This window comes from Perna viridis, chromosome 8 (genome assembly GCF_037379345.1).
Source record: "Perna viridis isolate PV_CMFRI_1.1 ecotype Kerala chromosome 8, ASM3737934v1, whole genome shotgun sequence".
NCBI lineage: Eukaryota > Metazoa > Mollusca > Bivalvia > Mytilida > Mytilidae > Perna > Perna viridis.
The window spans coordinates 45666955-45691262 of NC_142452.1; the positions used below are offsets into that span (position 1 = coordinate 45666955).

The 24308-nt window shown below is 33.1% G+C and overlaps 1 long non-coding RNA gene across 1 annotated transcript; it reads right to left on the reverse strand.

The window, feature by feature from the left end:
* Positions 1 to 573: 573 nt before the first annotated feature.
* Positions 574 to 2461, reverse strand: LOC148610712 (uncharacterized). The gene is made up of 4 exons (XR_015924744.1): positions 2428 to 2461; positions 1547 to 1606; positions 1218 to 1259; positions 574 to 637 (listed from the first exon to the last, which is right to left on the reverse strand). It is a non-coding gene; the product is annotated as an uncharacterized LOC148610712 (long non-coding RNA).
* Between the last annotated feature and the right edge of the window lie 21847 nt (positions 2462 to 24308).

Genomic DNA, 24308 nt, shown 5'->3' on the forward strand with positions numbered 1-24308 from the left:
CAACTTCCTGGGTCACTATTACGAGGCGCCGAATGGGACTTGTAATCAAAATCAATTTTGTGTACACAAACTTTAATTCCGTCGTAACAAAATCATTTTTGTCGTACAAAACTAGATCAGACTTGTTTTATTACCACTAAAATGATTCATTTTGGTAGACGTAATTCATTTTTCGACGAATCGTAATTATACGATGATCTTAACATCTGGTGAGCTGTCATAGGTAATTTAGTTACAACCCTAAAGATATATTATACGAGGAGGAATATTTTATGAGTAGCCTAGCTGGCCGAGTTCGAGTCCCACAAAGGGAACAACCAAAAATTTGCTTTGCATATTTGAAAGTTCTAACATCGTTGGGAATTTTTCAGACCCTTATATAAAGATGAATTAAACAACATAGCTAACTCGTTTAATGAGTTACTAGTAGCTAAGTCGTTACAACGAGATATTAAGTCATGTAAACGAGATCCTAACTTGTTTCAGCGAGATGCTAAGTCGTTTAAACAAGTTAGCTATGTTGTTAAAACGAGATACTAAGCCGTTATAACGAGATACTAAGTTGTTATAACGACTTCTTGGGTGGATGGATTCAAAATGAGGTCATGGAGAACATCAATATCTTCTGGTGAAAGACCTAGAAAAAAAGAGTTAGTTATTTACCAGTATCTTTCGTTACAATATATATATTTCGTTTATGCTTCGTAAAGCAATAGTTGTCATTTTTGTCAAAATGTATTTAACTATTATCAATTTTAATTTGGTAAAATTTTACAGAGCTGAAAGAGCTTGTAAGAGATGTAATGTTTGGGGTTGGAGAGATCTGTTCATACATTCATGAACGACTGAAATCTCCTGTTTAACCCTTATAATTTTAACCCAAAATTTGGGAATTATTTTTTTTTCGGAGCTGAAAATTACTCTCGATAAACACACTACCAGTAAAATCAATGTGGGTGTAATAAATCATTCTTACGGCTACATTATGCCGTTTAGTTCGTTGCCACACTCTTTTGAACTAAAAGACTGCCATACTGGTTTCAAGTTGATTGGTGTTCATGCATGTTACTGTATGAACCATCTGGCAAAGTTCATGCAAGTGTGAACTTTCTGGCAAAGATGTTCTAGACTAGTCAAAAAAGACTATAAGCATAAAGAATCTTGTGATTAGAATTATTAAAACGTACACCATGACGGTGCAAATTATACCAATCTACCTGTTTCAATATCCTGTTTTGTTGTATTTTCTAACTCTGTCCCTGAAATTGTCAAAATAACAAATTTATAATTTGAAACAAATAGGGTTGGTAGAGTATAAAAGGGAAATACTTTTTTTTTAAATTTAGCATACTGTTAATTTAATCATCAGAGCTAGTTACACTTATTAATAAAATAAAATTTTTTAAAAGAAGCCAAGTCAAAAACCAGGCTGTTTTGGCAGAAGTTAAGCTGCAACAGCACTTGGAGGAATATGTTGCGAGTTAAAAAATGATGACATAAAACGGAGAATAATTTGAAACAACTATGTTTCTCCTATTGTACTTACTGGTAGGTACTATACTGTTTTCTGTAAAAACAGTTTCAGTCTTGATCTTCTTTGTTTTGGCTACACAGGAAATAGTGCAATGCAAGATTTAATGTGAATTAATCAAAAATTAAATTCTTTTAATGTAATATTTTGTCTCGATTATTTTTTAAGTAGCACTCCAGGTACGAATCATGCAAAATGCAATTTCTGGTTGGAAAAAGCCTACATATTTTTATTTTAAATATTTTGTTTAAAACGTTATAGTCAACAGAAATTAACAATTAGCTTCTCATATAACCCATGCTCATAGGAAATAAAATATGTAAAGAATGTACTGTAAAATTCAAACTTAAGGGAGATAACTCTATAAATGAGACTTAAATACATTAGATACTACTAGATTTTCATTGTGGATTATTTCCTAAGAGGAGACAGATTAGAATGAATGATTACATTTCATCATATAGACCCACAAAACAACATAATGACAACAATAAAAATGTGTAGCCTTTTTTTATGTGTATAATTATAGAATTTGCATTATTTTTACAAAGAGTGCTTCTTGGTAATTAAACACAGAACAGTTAAGAATATTAAGATCCATCTTTAAGAGACTGTTATCATACTATTTCATTCTTGTGTATGTGCCTTTCCTTAACCATTTTTATCTTTCTCAGTTTTCTCAGCAACTACTCACCACGGTGGCTTGAAATTTTGACATATGTTTCCTGCCACTAGTGATCCATCGCTCTTAGATTTCTTTTTGTTCATTAATTGAAAAAGTTATTGTTATACTTGTGCTCTAAATATACTTGACACAAATAGGAATGATCTACTCTTTCAAGAAAAGCAGACCACATACTTTAATTTTGTTTTCATGCAAGATGTTAATACTGTACCTTTCTCATTTTTGTGTTTCCTCTTGACCAAACCTGCAGAAATAAAAAGATATTGATATAGATGGGTCATCTGTTGTAAGCTATTTTATGTGCTAACCATTGACTTCAATATCAACTTCTGCACAAGTGAAGGTACATATTCCAGGCGTGTATATATAGAATGAAATATTCAGTTTGCATTTTCGAGATAAACTAATTCTTCAAAAAGGAGGGTTACTTTCCTGTTTTGCAAAAAAATTAAAAAATATTTGCACTATCTGTAAATTTTTCATTAATTTACATGTACAAGTTGATGGAAAATTCATAGAAAATCTACTATGCAGCTAACCAAATTGGTGAAAAGTTGCTCTTTTATTGTTTTGCTTTTTGTAAGTGTTTTGGATAAATTACTTTGTTTCATATTACTTTCAGAAAACCTTCACCTGACATGGATGGTCTAGAATCTTCATGAGTATCCATAACAGTCAGATTTTGCAGATCAATGCTTGCAGGTGCTATTATTGTCTATATAAAAGAAAAAAAAACATATAGGGAAGTTTTTCAATATTTGTCTTGCTCATTACTTTCACTTCCAATTTTAAAAGATAATGATATAGAAAAATACTCTCATCATACCTATAGTTACTTTGTATCACTCAGAAGTATATTTTCAATATATCTAAAAAGATGTTCATATTTTTTAAACTATAATCTTTGAATTCTGGATCAGACATTTTTATATATTGTATTTTCCACTCATGATGCAGCTAGTACATCTGTGATATCAAACATGGCTAGTTAATATGCTACATATGATTTGTGTTTTTGATAAGAAAAGAGGAAAAGCAAAAATTAAAGTTGACAAGAACTTTTAAGGTATAATTTTACAAGTGAGGTTATACTTGTAAGTAATTACTTGTACACTATTTTCATTTAAGTAAAATTGATGGAATGTAAGCTATGACCTATATCCTATATATGTAGATGCTCTGAAACATAAATTGTTCAGAATAATTCTGTCATAGGTGACAGAATTCAAAAATGATGTTTGAAGTTGGGAAGTGATTAATGTTAGAACTTTTGATGCAGATTCACAGTTTAATGAGTGTTATATAGGAAATCTCACATATTCTGCTGATCCCGCATAGGCAAAGCCCAAATTCATATTTACTTGTACAATTATAATAACATGTAGACAGCATATATACATACATGTATCACATTTAGATCTCTTCATTTCTTGATTTGCACTGTTAGTCCTTGGAAAGAAAAGTAACATTCAAACTTCTTCATATAATTTCATTTTAAAATATAGGGATTAATTTGTAACAATCCAATAACAAAAAGGGGGTACTGTAACCTAGTAACTTAGAGAAAAAAATATATCCATTAAGGTTCATACTATGTGAAAAAGAATACTGCATTGTACATAATAATTCAGGCATTTGTACTCATAATGTAATTAACTTTTAAAAATAGAAATTCAAACTTACATATATATTTGAGGTAAAAGAAATTCAAATCAATCTTGAGTGAATATTGTGCATGCAATACTAAATACAGTAGTTCATTTTAAATTGCGATAAAAAAATATAGTCCCAATTCCCTATATAGATTTATGTGCATTTTTACGGTTCACTACTGAATTGGGTTGTCTTTCCGAGAGATTTCCCATTTCATAAATGCCATAACAAATTCAATTTGACTGTGTATTACATACTTTGCTTCAGTAAAAGAGGTTAAAAAAATATAGGCAGTATGCACTATAATTACATGAATATACCGTAAATAGCCAATTGAATGATGGGGTAAAATAAAAATGCTTCTAACTTCCCCACCAAATATCGTTATTTACAGATCAGCCCTTGTTGCAGAAGTGATGGATCCTTTAAAATTTGTATTGGCAAATTTTAATGTGATGGTTGCCTAGAAAGTAGAGCATATATATATATAGTTTTAATTAAATTAAAAATTTACTGGATATGTTGCTTTTAGTTTTTTTTATATATCTCAACACAACCTTTATCTTGCATTGTAGAATTTTATTTAATACTGCAGTTCCATAGCAGCTAGGATCATTTATGTGAATATCCTCAGGTAGTCCATATATTATAAACTTCGATGAGCCGTCTTTTAAGTCTTTGTACGGCACGAGCTTTCCTGTACCAGTTGCTTCAGCTATAAAAAATAGGTAAATTTTTAAAAAGGTACATCCTTTCTGCATGAAAAACTATTCATATATTTTAAAAAGTTTTGAGTCATTAAATGTTGGTGTCACGCTGTCTCTGATATATTTTTAGATGACTGTAAAGGTTACAGACCACCAATTCAACCAATGAGCATTTGGAACGTACGCAAAAATAGTCCTACGCAGAAATTACCCCTGTTCCTCATAGTGCTGTGAAAAAAGTTCTCATCTCATTTAAAAAATTTAAACAGTTTCTGAAAGGAAAAACATTTCTGTACATTTTATAGGTGCATTTTGCTTTTTGTGATGTGAAGCCTAATCTCCATAATGATTTCTAAATATACCCCTATCTTGTGAAAACACTGGGATTTCCCATGCTATTTATAGACACTTCACTTCCGGTGACCAGTACTGCACTGCAAGTCTGTTAACCCCACATGCCATTCTGAGGATTGTGAGCTGACATATGTAGAATCATGCTGATATATAGTCCTCTGCAGGTTAAAGTTAAGGTAAAGTCCAGAGAAGCCATTGAATATTGTGAAATTAGCATAGAAGCCTATGGGAAGTGGAATTAGTGTTTTTTAGCTTAAAGGGAGATAATCTAATTTGCTGTTTTATCATGATAATACGTTTTAAGAGCAAATCCTAGCTAGTCATGACAGGATTTGAAGAAAATTTCATAGGAAGGTGGGAGATCTAATATACAAGTACATGAAGTAATATAAAAGTTGTAACTACAAAGGGAGATCATTCAAATTGCTTAATCTGAGGAAAAAGATGGGTGTCGAATACATTGTATGAGTATCATAGTCATAAATGTAGTACATATGTATTCAGTACGTTAATGTATTTAAGATGTTTTTCATTGTATTGTTTGTATTCATGCCATGACTTGTAAATATGTTTATGCAAATGAATATTGTCTATTTCATTATATGTAGATGTGGATGGATTAAGGAATGTCCTTTAATATTAATGGTCAAAGTTAATAAATTGAATACCCTAAATTATATTAGGTATAGACAAGTGCTATCTTTGTTAGCTTCTATAATTATATAAAATGTATTGATAAACAAATTTGATTCCATTTGACTTCTGTGTCATACTTGATATGTATGTAAAAACAACATAAGAATTAAGATAACATTATTATTCAAGTTATTTTCACAATATAAAAGTCATACCCCAGGCTTTGTTCAAATAATTTCTGACTTGAAGCCTTAATTCCTTCTTTTTTTCCTCTTTTTTGGTTGGGATGTAATTCTTTAAACCAGCTTGCTCTTTGTACACAATTTGAATAAAATTAATGGCAATGAGATAGATAAACTCAGAGGTTTCATGAAATAAATACCAGATTATACTAATGAAATAAAATTATTTACATATACTTAGTAATATTTTGTTAGTAGCAATATGGGTAGCACTATTAATAAGAATAGAGACTGCAACAAATTTTTGGGATTTTTTATGTTTGGATTAATTAAATGTTTAGTTGCAGAGTTGGTCCAATAAAAGCTAAAAAAATACATTAAAAATGTATATATACACATAATTGCTGTGTATAAATCTATTTGAATAAATGGTATGTTTAATTATTAAAAGTTTATCTAGTTCAACAATTATATTTGAAAAAGATGATTACCTGTTAAGAAATGTCGGAAATTTAATTCCATTTTAGGATCAACAAACTTTATTCCGGATGGAGATCCAAACACAATAGGGGAGCATTCATCTGCTACATCAGTCCCTAAGCCACATACATCATAATGTAATGAAGAAAGCACATTAATCTGCAAAGAGTAAAGGTAAAAATATTAAAGTTAAGACATTTTTATACCAGTAAAAATTTAACAAAACTTCTGCTGGGTAGTAGTTATTGTAGTTCTTAAGTCTTGTTATGTTTTACTTATGAAGTATGTATTTTATTTTAATGCAATATGATATATACCTTACAAATGCTATGAAAATGCATACAGTTTCTAACTATCACAAGGAAAGATTAATAAAATTGTATCAATTAAGGCTTGTAATTCTTGTATATCGAACAAGCCAGAAATTAGTGTATCGTGTGCTTGATTTCTGCATAACTTTTTACACATCCACTTATTATCTTGGGGGCCTTAACAACCTGTCCAGCTGTATGTCCATTAAACAAGACTTCTGTGACAGATTTCTGAGGTTCTATTTGAGGGTATGCTTAAATGCAGTTTGATAGATTGCTTTTACCAAGTATCCTTTCCAGGATCTTCAAAATTCGTTTCTACCTCCACTCGATTTACTGAATAACTTTTTATGGTGTAGATTTTTTTTAAACCAAAGATTTCATGTATTTGGTATTGCTTTGGCTTGATTATTTGTACAGAATAGATTCCATTTTACATGTTTGACATATATGCAAATGGTTGATTGGGAAAATTCTTAACACAATGTAGTGTGCAAAACCTTGTTTAATATTAAGTGGTAAATTTTATAGTGATAGATCCGGTAATATATATGCTTGGAATATTCTAAGGCCCATTTACACAGTGATAAAAGATGCATGCATTTTTTGTTTCATAATATAAACACATTAACATTGAATTATATGTGTGGACAAATTTTCATTATGTGATTTTAAATGAGCCAATAGGATGAGATGGGAACTAGATACTGAGAAATTGCAATACTATTTCTTATATACGAGTATATTAAATTATTTATGTGCTAATAAATGTTTAAGTGAAGGATAATAAAAAATAGAAAAAAGGACTTAATTACTGCATTATTTATAACTGTTAGCTGGAATGCCACCAATTCTTCTCTTCTCTTTCCTTTATGGGGATCATTTCTGATTTTGGAGCTCTCCTTGTAAAAGTGCTCCTTCTCATCAGCATCCAGATTTTTCCATTTGTCTGAAGCTGACTTTAAAAATGTTGGGCCATCCAAAGATCCTGAAAAAAATATTATACTGTGTACAGTACTGTAACTACATATATAATTCTAGTCAAGTTTAAACTGTGTTAACCTTATTTAGTTGAGGTATCAAAATAAAAATTGCTAATGCATATATTGATGATTAAGAGAGCAATATGAAGCGTTTAAAAAGTATTATCATCTTGTCAGTGCAATTCCTTCTAAACCTCTCAAAGGATTTTGATGAAATTTAGCATTAATGTTTGCATGAAGAAATGTCACAAAGTTACTGTTGGGAGGCTCAAGAGGAATATAATCCAACTTCAAGGTTTTGGGATGTTAAAAGTAAATGTTGAAAACTTACAAGGGAGGTAATCCATTACTTTGTAAAAGTGGGGTATGCATAGTACCACAATGCCTGCAACTTAATGACTTTGATTATCTTGTAATGCACAGGAGGTACAAAAATATTTGTCATCAAGATCAAAGGATAAAATGTAGAGATTAACGATAAAATTAAATGCCTGCTTCATTTCAAGTTATGTAACGATCTTAAAAAGTGCATATTTATATACTATCAGACATTATATACATCTTTCTAATGTGCTAACAAAGAAGGAGTAAGCATTTGGGCCATTAATACTCTTTTTTTTCTTGGTAGGTGGCAAATTTCCATTTATGTTTCTGTTTTCTTTTGCCCTTTTGTTACCTATCCATGCCTAAAAAAAATGTTACTGTTTGTTAATTTATTTGCATTTAAATATATTGAATTTATAGTAAAATAAATAGCTCACATTATAGAACATCTGGCTTTTATAATATTCAGGCAATATTGATTTTAGAAATACCAAGGACAGATTTTTTAAATATCATATAATTCAAAAAATTTAAAAAACACAGTAGGCTTATTTCAATGATTCTACAATTTTTGTGGTTGTATAATTGTACAGTGTCCTGTTGTTGTTTGCGTTCTTTTATTTTCCACTAAATAACTTATCTAGTTTTTAGCTCACCTAACAATCTTTGATCTGACAAAAACATGACCACCCTTACTAGAATATACCATGGGGTTACATTGTAGAACTTTGCTAATAACTAAAAAAAGTTGGGTTTAGCTAAAATTTGGCAGGATAATAAAATGTTCAATATGATGGGATGGACCTGTACCGAACTTATCACAAAGATCCATTGATTGATCAAGGAATTATTGGTCCTGAAATGAATTTTTTTCAAATTTTTTTTATTTCAAACTTTTGAAATCTCTAGAACTAATATATGGATTGTAACCAAACTTTACATGCTTGTTCCAAATGACATACTTAAAAATCAGTGAGTGGGGATTCCAGCTCTGTAGAGCCTTAAGTTATATTTTTTTAGCTCATTATAGGACCTATAGCTTTTGGTGATTTTTTTTCTACCGTCTTTGAAAATGCTAAAATGGGGAGATGGGTGTATTTTAAAATGGCTAATTTTTTTTCTGATGTCGAGTTGTGTTCCATTTGAAGTTCTGTTCAAAGTGGTTTTTTTCACAGAAACTCACCTTTAACTGATTTCGAAATAAAGATTTATGAAAAGTTGAAGAACTGTTGTACACTTTTAAAGAGGATAAATTAATTACAGACCAAGTTTGTATTTTATGATAACTAAACAATATGAGATAATCAGTTGCTAGTTAGAAAATTGTATAGAATCTGTGAGGTTGTTGTTCAGTTTTCAATATTTACAATGGAAAAGGCAATAATACTTGCTATTGTTTTGGTTTGCTATATTTTGAATGAATTTTGCAAATACAGTAGGGTATTATTGAAAATAATTGGATATTTTAACTTACACGAACTCTATCAACTGAAATTCCAAGCTCTTCTGCTACATTATCAATTTTTTCTTTGCAGCTACTTCCAGCAGATGTCATACCAGCTGACCAATACCTCTCCAACACCTCCACCATTTGCTTTGGATAATCTTCTCTTGATCTTTTCTAAAATGTTTTCCACACTTTTTTCTGTAATTCTTTTACCAATTAATTCATATTTTGTATGTAGTCTTGCTATGAGAAGTTACAGATTAAATTTGACTTTGGTTATGGTTGATTGATTTTTACGGAATTTGCAGCCCTTGGACTTAACAAAATCAGTGAATTTACAGTTTTCCACACTTTTTGTAATTATTTTATCACCAAATAATTTTATACTTTGTATGTAGTCTTTATATAAGAAGTTACAGATTAAGTTTTTTTTTTTTTTTTTTTTTTTTTTTTTTTTTTTTTTTTGGGGGGGGTTAAACTCTTTTATATAGTTGGGATCCTTGCAACTTTATATGACTAGTAGTAAACAGGTTTTTCGTATAGTGCAAAAGCAGATCTATTTAAATAATGTATAAATAAATATTTGATAAAACGTATAGGAATTAAGCAGGGCGGTAGCCAGGTTTTCTGGGGATAAGGATCTATTGATAAATTAATAATTGCTGTATTGATTAATTGGTCAATTTCCCTGCTTCTCTGGTATTAATATCTGACCAAGTACATCATTATACGAATGATACTTCGATGTTTTAATGATAAAATTGAACATGGTTGTATAAAAGGAACCTTATTGCGGGTCTTAAATTGTGTTTATACATGTATTTGTGTCTTTCAGAGGCTGTACATGTAAAAATATGGCAGATCCTATGATATTGGTGGCATAGGGTAAATTTTATAGAACAATTTCTGTTAGAATGTAATGGTATGTGCAATGTATGGCTCAGAAAATTACTTTAAAGTTCCCCAAACCGAAGTTTGCTACTAATAAAGAGTTATATACATTTCTTCAATGAATTTCAAGAAGCTTGAATTTCAATGTGATTTATTTATTTTCAATAATTGCAGTGCAAATATTGGAAAAGATAAATTTGTTATATAAAATGGATGAATTTTAATGAAAATGTGCCATGCACCCACTGTCTGGCTTTTGCACGGACTCCTTAATAATAAGCATTGATTTGTAATTAGGGAAAATAAAATAATTCGAACTTTCGAAATTTAAGAGAAAAGTGATACCGTACATTTATTCAAACCATAGGAACAAAGTTAACATTTGCGTTGACCATGAATGGTAATAATGAATGAACTATGAAAGGATTTTAGGTTAAAGACCACCAATGCAACAAATGAGCATTTGGAACGTACGCAAAAATAGTCCTACGCAGAAATTACCCCTTCATAGTGCTGTGAAAAAAGTTCCCATTTTATTTTTAAAATTGAAACAGTTTCTGAAAGGAAAAATATTTCTGTACATTTTATAGGTGCATTTTGCTTATTATGATGTGAATTATAATCTCCATAATGATTTCTAAATATACCCCTATATTGTGAAAACACTGGGATTTCCCATGCTATTTATAGACCCTTCACTTCCGGTGACCAGTACTGTGCTGCAAGTCTGCTAACCCCACATGCCTTTGTGAGGATTGTGAGCTGACATATGTAGAATCGTGCTATCGTCCTTGCAGGTTAAAGTTAAGGTAAAGTCCAGAGAAGCCATTGAATATTATGAAATTGGCATAGAAGCTTATGGGAAGTGGGATTAGTGGTTTCTAGCCTTTTACGCAATTGTTCGGAATTGGGTTCTTTTATTATAAAGACGCACACGCCTTGGAAATATGATGCCAGTGTTTACGTCATATTTCAGCGTTTTCTTGATGTATAAAATAATGTTTGAGAATTACTTTTTACGTATGAAGTCGTCTTTAAATCTAGCATTAGAAAATAAATATTCCGTTCTGACCAAAACGACTGCCAGTACCCTTAGAACTTATTGACCCTCCCCCTTTTCACAAATTTATATGAGGAGAGGAGAATAATGGGGACCGATTCAATTATAAAGATTATATAGAGGTTTGATATTTTCTAAAATTCTAACGATTTTTTAGTGAAATGCCCTTGTTTAGTGATCTATAAATTTGTTCTCCAGGGCCATATCCAGGTTTTCTGAATGGGGGATGCGAATTTATCAATGATAAGCAATTTTATTTGGTTATCTGGTATGATTTCTCTTTAATTAAAGGCTAAGGTGTAAATCAAAGTTGTTTTTTTTTTTCAAAAGGGGTGCGATCGCACCCCTCTCACTACGGCCTTGCTGTAACTGAGTGTAAAAGAAAGTGAAATGTTGTTTCACGTTGAACTATGTAATCTGAATAATATACCTACATCAACACGATCCATAGTTAACAGTTATTTACTCATACATGTATAAAGCAGATGTATTTTTTTCTAATATGGCGCTTGTTTTGAATTTCCGAATATGATGTTGACCATGCCGTTTTCAAAACTGAAAATTGATTGGTCAGTTAAAACAATGCCACGATAAAATATCCCTTGTCTGGTGTTACCGGTAGTAGCGCTAATATTAATCTGCTGTTAGCCGTTATTAGCGTTAATATAAATACTGTACAGTATGAAAGTCCGTCTTTGTTAGCACTAGTAGCAGACTAACAACACTAATAGATATCCACTAATAGTGGCTAATATTACAGGAACCGGTGGTATATTTTAGTCTTTTGTATGTAAATAATTGACTTTACTTTGTGCTTGTTTTGATAGTGTGTGTATGTGTATTTTCTTGTTTTGTTTTATGTTTGTTTTTTTGTTTTTGTTTTTTGTTTTTTGTTTTTTTTTGGATATATAGTTGATAAAGTAAATTTGTCTTATTTTGTTTATTTGAATAAAATGAGTTCTTATAATTTCTATCCTGTTTATTAAATTAAAAACGGACATACAAACCATAACAAATACAAGCATATACAATAAAAAAAAAAGTTTCCTACCCACTTCAACTTGAAACAGCGAGAGATAATATCAATATCAAGCAAAATCATTTTCAATAAGTTTTACTGTTCCACTTTGATTTGACGATTTTCTGTAATTTCAAAGTAACCGGAATTTTCGGCTAAAATCAATAGAGACACAGTTTCTGGAAGAGGTTTACCAAATGACACTCAAGACGTTTTTGTCAAGAAAGTATATTTATAGACTGAACCTGACTTCGAGATCGTCTGCAACCAAATTACGTAACCAGGGTAGACATTTCAACATATAACTACCAAAAAATAACGCTACGCGGGTTATTCTCCTTGCAAAGTTTGCATCAAGAGATCTCTCCGCCAATGACAATACTCAATGTCAAATATGTGATGTTTACTTTACGTACGACATGGGTGTATAACAATATTAAGGCTATTTGATATATGTAGAACTGCAAGATTTCAATGATTATATGATATTAACTATTTAAAGTTTGACGCAGAGAGCTGGACTGTTTTGTCAAATTGACCCGAACATTCACAGGAAGGAAAGGAAGGAGATTTGCCAATTTATTTCACTCGATCTGACCCTTTTAATGAAGATGTCAGGAGGTCATGTGGCATATTCATCACCTTCAGTAGGTAATCTTGAACTATCATAAACGGGGGGGTGGGGTGGGGTAATCCAGTAAAATAAAGTAATGTCGTTCGGACGCGAGTGGACACACGAGCCATGACATTACACATACACTTGTACATGTTCCTAAAATCCAAACTTCCACATAAACCTTTACCGCATATCCTATATCACGCCCATAGACCTTTATCGCATACCCTATATCACACCCCTAAACTTGTATCACATACCGTATATCAAACCTCTAGACATATCTCATACTGTATATCACAGCCCTAAACCTATATTGCATACCGTACATCACACCCCTAGACCTATGTTGCATTCTATATCACACCCTAGACCTTTATTGCCTTCTGTATATCACACCCCTAGACATCGAATACTGTATATTACACCCTTAAACCCATTTCAAGTGTCCTATTCATCACAGCCACAGACATATATTGCATACCTTATATCTCGCGCCTAGACCTATATCGCATACCCTCTATCACACCCATGGACCTATATTGCATTCTGTAAATCACACCCATAGACCTATATGGCATACCCTATATCACACCCCTAGACATATATCACACCTTGCACAGAACCCAATTTTACTGGAGTCCGAGTTGCTTATTTGCTTTTGTTACTTTGTATGTATGAGTTTATTTACTTTATGTTCTTTGTTGTGTATGTGTGTTTTCCATGTCTGTTCTTTGTCGTTGGATTTTTTTTAATTACCACTATAACCTTGGTTCCCTTGATTACTCTTTGAAGTAAGTTTGTATAGATAAAATGTTAGAAAGAATGAACATGACATGCCAAAATCTGTTTGATGTGCAGTATCAACCCTCGACCTATATGACCCTGCGGGACAGTGGTCCTTGAGTTGATATAGCAGTCTCCTGTTGATACTGCATGTGGTACATATTTTGGCATGTACTACTCAGTATGGAATTTAAAGAAATAGTAATACAATGTGCATGTGTATTATATCCACGTAAGTCATAAATGATTATCAATATGGTTATGTTTAGTACATTGTCGACCAGATACATTTATTTAGAATGCAGCTTATAAAGTAAGGAACAGGATTTTCATGACACAAGAAAGACACAGTTATGTTAGAAATTCTGTGTCCATGAAAGTGCATTGAAACTGTGTTGGATTATCAAGGCTACAAAAAGTAGACCTTTTCTAAGAGCTGATTTTCATGGACAATGTACTAGGTAAGTGTTGCAGGTATATATTATGTGTTCATATACTTTGTATGTACACAGTTTTTAAATTTTTTCAAAACTGGTGATAGGTATACTGTTTTTATTGCTAGTGTAGAACAGTGTATTCATATTTCTTAGCAAAATTTGCAGTTTACATTTTTATGTCTGTGAACAAGAAATTCACGCTGAAACTACAAAAATACATGTGTACGTACTCTAAAGATGGTTACTGGCATATGCAGTACAGTATCAATTAAAGATTTCATGCATAAAATATGATATTTGTAATATAGTAATACATGCATTTAATTTGTTTTCTACTTTACAGTGTGCTCATAGATAAATCAACATTCAGAGATTTTGAAATGGGGGTCTAAACATCATTATAAATCGGCAGGTAGCTAAAATCATACGTGGAAGAAGCCCTAAAGCAATATCCTTAGCAAGCTTTCCATTTTCTGTATTTAGAATGTTTTTGTCTGGTAAATGAAATGACTTTAATTTATTGTCTTAAACTCATCACTTCAAACCAGTTTTTATGATCTATGTGGTTATGAGGGGATGTTGTTCTAACAATGGCAGGTGGAAAGTAACCTGTTCTACTATGTTACCTGTTATTAATAGCTGAAATTGAAACAAAGATGTGCTCATGAAATACACTGTACATTTTTGTAAAGCTTGTTATATTCTTTCAGATAAATTTGAATTATTTCAGAGAAAGAAATGTTTATTTTTTCTTAATTAATAGAGCTGATAGAGATATTAAAGGAATAAAACATAAGAACACTGAAATATAGTAGATATATACTATATTAACGTAATTTAATGTCGGAGACATTATTATGAATAATGACAGAAATATTGTTTGCAAAATTTCAATCGACCAGTATTGATCACTGTGGGAATATTGACAAGGACAGTAAAAATCTAGTGCTGTAATAACCACCCAACCTCTATTTTGCCTGATTTGCACGAAATTATATGTACATGTAACAATATTTCCCAAAAAGAGGAGGTTTCTCCATATTATATGGTCAAAAGACATGTGTATTTTCATGAATTTACATTTGAACATTTTGCATATATCAGACACTATTATGATGTTTTTTCTTGATTTCTTGTCAGTGGTTATCACTTAGAAGTTTCACTAGATGAAGTGAGAATTAAACAAAAGTAAAACAAACCATTACTATGCTGGGACACTATTTAAGCATGGTACATGTATGTGTAGCATGAAGCAGCTGTAAATGTATATGTCAGCATCTCTTAATAAAAAACTATAAAAAAAACATGAAGCCTGATGTCTGAGAACTTATATAATTTCAAAACATAAGCGTTACTTGTATTTTGTAATCTATACATAATTGTGAAACAATCATGCAGAAAAAAGTGAAAGAAATGCACATACATTATTGAAGACAAACAGGTATAAACACTCAGCAATAGTGATACATTATAAAAAAAAGTGGTACTCATGGGGTATGGCTTCACTAGTAACTTTTTTTGTTTTGGAGAGAAAAAAAGATGGATTTATACTCAAAGTGCAATTGTGATAAAGACATCATATTCCCTGTATTCACCACATCTCATCTCTATACCATTGGCTTTCCAACTTAATTGGGATCTTAAATTGCTCAAATCTATGAGTTGCAAAGTTGTTTTTAGGTAAATGATCTTTAAACTGCATAGTAATTTTTACAACAGTTTTTATCCTTGTTTGAACTGAAAAATTCGTAGAGAAAGGTAATCATTTATTGTAAATACGTGCACAGTTCCGACGAGTTAAACCCATAGCCTAATTTAGACAACAATGACAAGGACAAATTTTAGTTTTAATTTATTACAAAAAAATCTACATCAAAGTGAGCACAAACAAGGGAACGGTTTTTTTTTGCTCATTTCTCCCTTGTGATTAGGCCTTTGTTCAACATCATCCAGTCTGCAGGATACATTTCTACTTCATGCATCTCCAAACCGAAATTTTAAGGCGTGGATTCATTCTTACTTTGAAAATTTATCGAATATTGATAGTGATTCTCAGTTGAATTCATATTTTGTAAGAAATGCTGATTTAAGTGTTATGACATTTGAGGACATCAACGTACGTGTACAGCCAATAATACAAACGAAGATCCAAAATATTTATTGATAAACGGACTTTATACACTGCGTTAAAACAAATGGTTATTTTTAAAAGGACTTAGTTTTGATCGGTTTATTTAGCTTACAATTTGATTACATGATTTTTTTGTTACATTGAGGTCTTCCTTGACTCAATGCCTCAGCACTTTGATTTTACCTGTTTCATGAGTGACAAATACTGTGCTCCGGAAAAATGAGGCTCTAGATCAAAGCAGAACAAAGATTCACCATTATTAAAGTCCGTTCTAGTGATCTCGTTTCCAGAATCGATACCCCACTTTCCACAATATTCAAACATTTTAACGTAAGTTGCAATGTTCGAGGGTGCTCTGTCTATGTCGAAATCGAGTTTGAGAGGAATGCCGTCAACCGGCACACCACCGCAAAACTGAGTTATCTGCTGTAAGTAATAATGTTTATAATTCCAAGGGTTAAGTTGGTAGTCACCATTCAGTGCATTTGAAGAAGTCATTCCCATGGCGATGAGTTTTGGTTTAACGTCTTGTTTTCCATGACAGAGTTTGTACTCCCACTTATCAGTGTGATGTGGTTCATCACTGTTTTGGTTAAAGAATATTTTTCGTTCGTCGTTTTTAGCGCTTGCGAATGAAAGTATGACCGGGTTAACTTTGATTTTACACACTTTTACCACAATGTCCTCAATGGATATGTCGTAATCGGAATTGCCATCGTCGGACATCAAACAGTAACTAGGACAACTGTGGTACAGTTTTAATTTCACGTCCACCATGTTCAGTAGATACCGATCCATTTAAAAAAGTCGTGAGACAAGGGACCTTCCATATCCAACATTTTTGAATTGCCCACGATTTTGTTCCTCTCGAAATGCGCCGTATTGCTGCCAATTGAGTTCATGTAACCGCGTCTGTCCTTGAAAAACAGTGCACTGCTAAGCTGCGGTATTTTGGCATCTTGTCCAAGTAATGTTTTCATCATGCATTTGTATTAATAGTTGGTGTTCGCTGAGGTTACTAACGATCCCTATAGGTAGCAGTCCACTTGCGAAAACAGTGCGTAGAAAAATCCATTTACCGGTGCGACGGTGGCGTCGAGTGCAATTTTGTCACCGTTGTCATGTTTCATCTTCAACGTACAATTTCGTGCGTTTTAGATCGATACACTACAGACCGTTTTCTCCGCATAAACTAAATTCGATGGGCTTATACGCTGTAACTTGCGAGGTGGGTCGACATTCTCCGAACGGGATGGATTCAACCCCCAATAGGTACGGTGGTTTTTGAAACAGTTCTAATTCACTCGGTTGCGCTTCGGTAAAATTTTCTGTTGTTAACAGTGCCATCATAATAGGAAAAGGCATCCTTTCTTCGCTCTGTTTTTTTCACCTTTATTTCCGTGCTCCACCGTCCTTACGACTGATTTTATTTTTCGTTTGCGCTATTTCTCTCTTATATCCACGCCTTCGTCCTCCAAGGTCTCCTTAGCCATTTCAACCATTTGCACATTGGGGCTAATGAGTTGAACTTCACATTTATCACAAGAAACGGTTGACATGGACGACACGCTGGAAGGTTTCTCGATTGCAATTATAAACGATCCGTTTTACATGTGGGTGATGTAGGTATTACGTTTTCCTTGTACGACGTTTTGATAATATTTCGACCACTTGTCCATGTTTTGAATGTACATTTTCTCAGCATTCATGAATTTAACCGACTATGTTTCCCCGGTTTCAAATGTAAAGTGTACAGGACACTCGCTGCGATAAAAATGTGTCTTCTCTCCCACTCTCGTCCAATATATGTATTTCCAAATCGTTGATTCCGTTTTTTTTTCACCGGTACGTAAATCGAATTTGAAAACAAATAATCCAGTTGTTGTTGAGGTACGCAAATGAACGATGCAACATAGAAAACTGGTTGTGAAAGACATTGACCCCCATACATATTTCTGAAAAAAGTGTACAGTTCGTGTCGATTCTTTTTCGCCTTGGAGGTGGTCTCTGCGGTGTAGAAGTCCAGCATGGCGATTTCCCATTTCCCACCACTCAGGTACAACATGTCCGCTAGGTGCAAGTTAAAGTACTAGGGGTGTTGTGTTATACGTGTCCGACTGTCTACAGAATCTGATCCTCGTCTACGTTGATCATAATCTTCCTCGTTACTCTGACAATGTCTTCTGCGGGAATGAACTGGTTGTAACGGGACGGTCACCCTTGAAATTTACTTGTACGTTTTGCGCACTCGCCTTTTTCTAAGTTTTGCGGGCGCGCTACGCGGTGGTTTGCTTGTCTTTTTTTTGTTATGTATTGGTGTGCCTACACATCGGCCTCGTTTTTGTTGTTCACGTCCAGCGGGGCGTGTTCGTATGGTAGTGATCAATGTGGCGTCTTCTTGTAACTCGACGCAAATTTTTGCAGAACGTCTATGTAGCGATGAGACCTTTTACTGGTAAAGTAGCGAAACATTATTTTTCCAAATAGTTTGAATGACTCTTTCCTCTTTCGCATAGTTGACCTTTGCTTCGTTTTGCGTGACAAAAGGATGCACCATTTTTCTCTGAACACTTATTGATTTAATATGAAGCATCGATCCTTGTCAGATCTCACTTTTTCGGGTGGGGTAACGAGCGGAAAATTTTGCGAAAGGCTGCCGCCGCCTCCACTCCGGATTTTGATTTTAATGGTTGTAACCACAAGTACCCAGAGAATACCACGATTGCCACAAGAACATACTTATAACCGTCGTTTTCACTCGCAACGTTTTGTGTTTCCATTAGGTCTATGTCCCACATATTCCCAATACCGGTGGTGTACACCCTCAACATTTTGAATTTTCGTCTAAAAGTGCGTTGTAAAGAATAGTTATCTTGATTGTTTAAAACAGCGTCGGATTTTATGGTATCCTACTATATGCCCATCGCTCACAATTTTGTATAGTTTGTTGACTGACGAAAAGAACTTGGACTATTGAGGTTGTAATAATATCTACTCAGAATATCGTCCAACGTAAGGTCTACCATTTCGTTTTGGTGTGTTGTTATGCGAGTGTGTAAAAAGTTATGATTGAGATATCCCACGAGAAGTTTTATTTTGTTTCTTAAATAAACATCCTGATTTTTTGAATGTGGAGTTTGTTTTAATCTACGAATGCCTAGTTTGATAACTTAATATTGTTTTCTTTTGTTTGTGATTCGTTTGATTTTTTTTCTACACATGTATCAGATCAACTTAGATATAATAAGTTAGAGGAGATCTATGTTATTTATTGATTTTAATCATTTTTATTTCAAACTGTTCTATATGAGCTCATTTAGATTCTGAAAAAGAAAAGAAAAACTATTATTGTAGGTTTTATTATGTGTTTTTTTTTAATCCAATCAATTTACAGATATGTAGTAACGTGGGCACGCTATCACACCCAGATTGCTCCTCGATTGTCGACATTTATTTATCATCATCATCATATTTGTTTTGTATTTAGTATCAGTTTTGCTGATTGGTTGGTGTCATTCATCAATGTAAATGTAAGAGAGTGTTTCAAGGGAGAAAGAATAGTTGACTGTCGCGATAAAGCAGGTGCAGGTGACATAGTGAACTACAGTGGTGATGTAGACGAGAATGTTGAAAGGATGTAGTTTTCTTCAACTGAAGAAGCAGTACAGCTTAAACACATCAGAACTGAAGATGATGGAGTGAATTTTCTTTTAGAAGACTCCAATAAGAAAATCTGTACCAACATGCCCAAACATTGGATTGTGTTCGTGAACAACATAGTACCATGTGCACAGGTGTGTTTATGAAATCACGTGATACGTAATCAATACACATTTACTTACAAACACGGCTTTCGCCTCATCTATTGCTTGCATAAACTGAAAAAGAAACAAAAAGATATGATAAGAAACTTTCCTTTCTCTAAGGTAAAGATTTATGACCGACCCCTTTCTTTTCCCACCCATTTTTTTTTGTAGAAATCAGTTGTGCATTGTGTCATACTATAAATCAACTAACAAAGTATTAGTATACTCACCTCCATGTCTTCTTCTACTCTCCTTTAACACACTCGCCTTTTTGCCCTCCTTGTGGGACGTGGAAAAGGAGATGAAGTTGTAAGATCTATCACCATCTGAAAAAAGAGCAAAATTAAATGCAGAATAAGCTTGTATCTCCTGTTTAATGTTTACATTACAGATACAGTGATAGACAAGTCTAACAGCAAGGTGGATTGTAGTATTGCCACTTTTTGTAGTGCTTCACTTTTTTTTGTATTTGTTTTCTGTATAAAATGTGTCATATGTGAAAAAAAGAATGTATCCAATACTTTAGAAATGACATCTGTTTCCCAACTTTCTTCTAAAATTTAGTTTTCTATAATGAATGAAAGAAAATTAAGGAACTTAAAATGTTTTGTTCTCTTTTTCTATTTTACAGACATTCTAACAGTTCCTATTGTCATTGGAATTTATCTTTTACCAATCAACAAAATCAAGAAAGAAGAAATCATTAACTTTGTTTTAGATTTATTATTTTGGATAACTGGATGTAGAATTATTCTCAACAAAAAATTAAAATTGATTTAAAAGTTTGCTGTCATGATAAAACAAGTGCTATCTTTAAAAAAGGATAATCAACACAGAAAAAATTTGTTCTGTTTACTTTTAAGTTTCTACATTTATTCAAGAAAATAACAGATAGAACGCAATTTCAATTTTCGATACAATTTTTTCGAACGCCACCTAGTTATTAGTACTTGGCCAATCGGGAAACAGAATTGCGATCAGGTGGCTTGCGTATCCATAGAAGAGCGTCCTTAAGGTCAAAGGGTAAAAAGCGATGCTATACCGACTGCGTCAGAAAAACAAAATAAGACGAGGTACAAGAACAAGGAGATAACTACACGAAGATTATGTATTTTAATGACTTATATGTTAAACCTTCTGATTAAATTGAGATAGTTGTCTGCTGGTTTCATCGATTAACCTCTGAATTTTCTTTATACTCATCAACCAAGTAAGTAATCCTTTTGAAAGGTTTGGTTGGCCCAGAAAAGGACCTTGTTTTTTTTTTCTTTTCTTTGATGATTAGTTGAAATCTTTCTTGATGATAATATTTTTGATGAATTTTAGCATTAACTCCTCTCCACTAGTGGTAAAGAAGAAATCTTAACCAAAGCAGGTGAAAGGATCAGGTAGTTGACTTCTTTTCTGTACTTTCTCGCAACTCTCTCAAAGGATGTGTTGTAAACTGCATACTGTTAGTGTTCATCAAAATGTTCATTGTCCATTCTGTTCGTCTCTCGATTTCTTTCTTCCGCGAATGCATTCGTCTCTGTTACCAACGAGTACATAAATACTACCGAGCCCTTTTTCTGATTTGGTCTTCACAAGTGGAATGATTGCAAGTTTTACATCTGTACAGCAGGTACAAACGAACATCATTCATCATCACCAACCTGAATTTATGTTGTTTTTGTGTGAATTTTTTTTTTGTAGAAATAATACACGCTTGTCTCAGGTGTTACTCGCAGTCTTTTGACTTCTTCATTGAATGTCTTAAGAAAGTCCATCATGTTTAAACAATTGTAGGTTTCATGAACAACTTTCTTCGTAGTCGTATCTGGCGTCAGTTCATGCATCATTTTTGTAACAGTGTTTTTGACAATGCACTTACTGCCGTCCAATATAACAGTTTTTTCATCAGACAAAAAACGGATTTTCTTACACAAACGTCCATGGCAAAAAAAAGCTGTTTAAGATAGATAGTAACTTCTCTCAAATTATGTTCTCTTATACATGTATACATGAAAACACAATCACTAAGGGAAATACAAAGATATTAAGCAGTAATCATAGATAATTATACGTTGGTAATTACATGTTGAAACTTATTTTGTTTTGTTTTGTTTTGGGTTTTTTTTTTTCCGACATGTGGAAACTTGCTTTTCAAAAAACAAATCTTATCCGATTAAACAGCTAGTGTAATATCACCATCACAACATACATGTGTGCTTCATATACATTTACATTCTCAGTGGGCATTACAATATTCATGCACGAATTGGTTCACAATGAACTCACCTGCAATATACAACATTTGCCTTTTTTTTTAATGAGAGACAAACCACTGGTCGTTTCTCTTATCTAAGGAAAGTTCGAACAAATTTGATGATGCGAGATGTGTTTCCTCTTCATACGGGAGAAACACAATCAGATTGGCCGATTGGAAGTTGGCGATATGGAAATTTATCTATATGTGTTCTGTTTGAGTATGCCCACCACAAAGAGTTTGTGGAAGATTTACACTTCCAGGGATCCGATTATGATGCTGTTTTTATTAAAGTATCTCTTCATATTTAGACCAGGACTTGTATCCAACTTTGGCATTGGTGGAGCATAAGAAAAAATGCAGATTTGTCTGTGTAATGTCCTCTTACGGACCACCCAAATAATTCCAAAAGATATTGATGATTAAAATAATCTTGATACTTTAGAAGCTCTCCTTCAAGTGAAGGCGGCCACAGGTTAAATATCCAAAGGCATTTGAATTGACAATCACTGATTTCTGCGTCATGTTGAATATATATATATATATATAGAGTGGTCTAGGGCGTTGGACTTACTGCAGACTGTTTTGGAATAGATGTCATAGCGGTACGAGTTCGAGTCCCGCGGAGGGAACGACAAAAAATTTGCTTCGCAAATTTGACAGTTCTAACATAGTTGGGAATTTGTCAGACCCTTCTATAAATTTACGTTATCTTCCCTGTATCAATTTGATCCGATGGAGCAATGTAGCGAATAGAGTCGTCACATTCTGAGACGTTGTATAATATTGAATTGTTGTGACATGCATCATTAATTTGATCCTCTATCCTACATTATAACACCTAGATGAACTGTCCCGTACTACCATACATCGTGTACTAAGTTACAGCCCTAGATTAATCCTACGAGGAGGAATGACCCGGCCAGCGAAAGCTATATTTTTATATAGCCTAGCTGGCCGAGTGGTCTAGGGCGCTGGACTTAGTGCAGGCGGTGTTGCCATAGATGTCACAGCGGTACGAGTTCGAGTCTCGCGGAGGGAACGACCAAATGGAACGATACAAAGGGAGGTAATCCAATTAATCTTCCGAATAATACGTAGTCCGTCTTGGTTTTTTGAATAGAAATACTGAGTGCCTCGTCCCTTTTTCAATTAAAGTAAGGAATGCCTAATCAATGAGTGGCTTATCCAAAGTGAATTTAACGGGATTTCTTTTTCAATAGAATCGCTTCAATCCGGATTAGTGGGGTCTCCTCTAATTGGGGTAACTTGCACTCTTATTTTTCGGTCAACCGTTTTTTTCTATAAAGAGGTGAATAAATCATATGTCGAGTATCCCAAACCAACTTTAAACTAGAAAGATATTTCTTTGGGTTTCAAATTTAGGAAGATTTTTCCGTGTCTTCATAAGTCTACAGAGAAGTACAAATAAAAAATGGCACGCGCTGTGACGGGTATATTTTTATTTAGACATTGAACGGCGTATAAAATAGTGGAAACCATCACCGATAGATGGAGCTAAGCTTTACGATTAAATAATTCATACTATTCAGATTGTTGCATTTGCAGAAATTGCTATTTTGATTTTGAGACATTGTTTATTGAGATAATAGCAGTAGAATATTCCAGAGATGTTGAATTACAGTCAAAGACTACGAATGCGACACAATCTTTGGCTTGTTCAAGTTATTTGTTGTTTATAATTCCAAAGGATGCTTTGTTAATAATTTAAAGCTGAAAGCGGATACGATTTTCATTGAACACATAAAGACTTACATGAAACTTATTCAACCAGCAAGAAAGTCATTTGGATTTCCCAAACATCTATTCACAGGAATAATATATGCTTTTCAATAACAAACGTATCCCAAAAAATGGAATTATCTGGTAAGGAACATGCAAAGTACAGTTTTCCTTAATTATATGAAATATCAAATAGAAAAAGTGTCAACCGGCACCATGTACATTTAGCCGCAGCATTCTTTCCCAATGTTTCATTTATCTTACAATGAAACATATATACGA